The sequence below is a fragment of the Coenobita brevimanus genome, chromosome 75 (genome assembly GCF_032717465.1).
Source record: "Coenobita brevimanus isolate Jiangsu-jjx chromosome 75, ASM3271746v2, whole genome shotgun sequence".
Lineage (NCBI taxonomy): Eukaryota > Metazoa > Arthropoda > Malacostraca > Decapoda > Coenobitidae > Coenobita > Coenobita brevimanus.
Genome location: NC_137028.1, coordinates 24,891,525 through 24,893,760, shown reverse-complemented (window position 1 = coordinate 24,893,760; position 2,236 = coordinate 24,891,525). Strand labels below are relative to the sequence as shown.

At 43.4% G+C, this 2,236-nt stretch overlaps 1 pseudogene; it reads left to right on the top strand.

Annotated features, from left to right (window-relative positions):
• Positions 1-358: 358 nt before the first annotated feature.
• On the top strand, positions 359-477 carry LOC145408151 (5S ribosomal RNA; annotated as a pseudogene).
• Positions 478-2,236: the final 1,759 nt, after the last annotated feature.

Here is a 2,236-nt window from a genome sequence, read left to right as displayed (position 1 = left end):
AGAGGAAGAAACACTCAGAAATAATGATCAGGTAATGTGGCAAAAGAAGGTCAGGTATGGTGATGAGTCAGTGAGTGAAACAATGCTTATAATGCCTATATTACTGTTTGAAAACCAATATACTCTTGTACTACATATAAATTCGTACCAAGTAAATAATTAAATACTGTTTATGAGTGGTGTGAAATAGCCACCCTCCCATAGAACTCGTTTTCTTTGGTGCCAGCCTGTTAGAAAACCCAGTCAGGTAAGGAGGTACTCATACCTGGATAGAGTATTTTAAACTTCAGGTGAGCGATTACTCTATGAATTTTCGATGTTTCTCACCAAAAGCGGAGGTTTTAGCCAAAAATTTTTTTTTTCCGAAAATACCACGTTGAGTACACCACTTCCCGTCCGATCAGCGAAGTTAAGCAACGTTGGGTCTGGTTAGTACTTGGATGGGTGACCGCCTGGGAACACCAGATGCCGCTGGCATCCCTACGTGTCAAGTGGGGTTGGTGGAGGATTAGTGCCCCTCCCTGAAAAACAATTAACTCTAAGCCCTTGGCCACCCCGTCTGGGATACATGGCGTCTGGCAATGAATGAATGATGAACCTCGGGATTGGGGGGTGTCAGAGGTGCAAAATAGCTCGGGACGTGACGGGTTAATGAGACGAAAAGCCTTTGACTCCACCCTATTGAGAAGAGCTCTATTTGGAGAGCCTCCCCACACTTGAGAGTTGTACTCCCCACAGGGGTGGATAAAACCCCTGTATAGAGTCAACAATTGTGCAGGGGTAAAGAAGGAACGGAGTCGGCTTAGCACACCTAATCTTTTGGAAGCAGATTTTACAAAAGATGAAATGTGATCTTTCCAAAATAACTCCCGAGTAAATGAAACCCCAAGCATGTTCAAGGATGATGCAGGGTCAAGCTGAATATTATTAAACATTAGTGAGTATACCTGTGGAAGATTTTGTCTGGTTGACAGGTTTAAAAACTGAGCCTTTGATGCATTAAAAACAAGATTATTTTTACCCCAGTTAGAGATACGAGCCAAGTCAGACATTAGGTGTGAGATAGCCTCATCCCTTGTTTGTTGAAGTAACTCCTGAGATGAACGTTGTGGGAACCGAATGGGAAGGTGAAGGGTGGAGTCATCAGCGTATGAGTCGATAGGGTTAGATGTACAGCTTAGAAGGTCATTGATGAATAAAAGGAAGAGAATTCATGATTGGATAGAGCCCTGAGGAACACCACTGTTGATAAATCTAGGAGAAGAACGATGGCCGTCTACAACAGCGGCTATAGAACGACCAGAAAGGAAGCTAGAGATAAAGGCACAGATAGAAGGATAGAAACTGTAAAAGGGCAGTTTGGAAATTAAAGATTTATGCCACGCTCTATCGAAAGCCTTTGAGACGTCAAGTGCAATGGCAAAGCTTTCGCCAAAGTCCCCAAAGGAGGATGACCAGGAGACTGAAAGGTAGGTGAGAAGATCACCAGTGGAGCGTCCCTGACAGAACCCATACTGATGATCAGAAAGAAGATTGTGATAGGAAAGATGCTTTAAAAATTTTCTATTAAGAATTGATTCGAAAACTTTTGAGACACAGGATGTTAAAGCAATTGGACGATAGTTAGAGGGTTGGGAATGGTCACCCTTCATTGGGACTGACTGAATGAGAGCAAACTTCCAGCAAGAAGGAAAGGTACAAGTTAAGAGACAATGGCAAAAGAGTTTACCTAGGCAGGGTGTAAGCACAGAAGCACAGTTCTTGAGAACAACAGGAGGGACTCCATCAGGCCCATATTCCTTATTAGTATTGAGTCCTCTGATGGCAGAATATACATCAGCTGAAGAAATTTTAATGTCAGCCATGAGGAAGTCAGAGGGAGGAAGTGATGGAGGAACAGCACCGGAATCGTCTAAGGTCAAATTGGAGGAGAAAGTCTGAGCGAAGAGATCTGCTTTATCAGTAGAAGAAAAAGCTACAGAGCCATCAGAGTAGAAAAGGGGAGGGAAGGATGATGAGGTAAAGTTGTTAGAAAGGTTTTTGGCAAGGTGCTAGAAGGTGCGGGAAGAATTCGAGTTGGAGAGTTGACAGCATTTAGTACGGATGAAATTATTTTTTGCAGAGCGACAAACCGACTTAGCACGATTCTGGGCAGAAACATATAAATGATGCGATTCAGGAGTGGGTTGGATCCGGTACCTCTTATAGGCCCTCTCCATGTTGCAGACAGCATTAG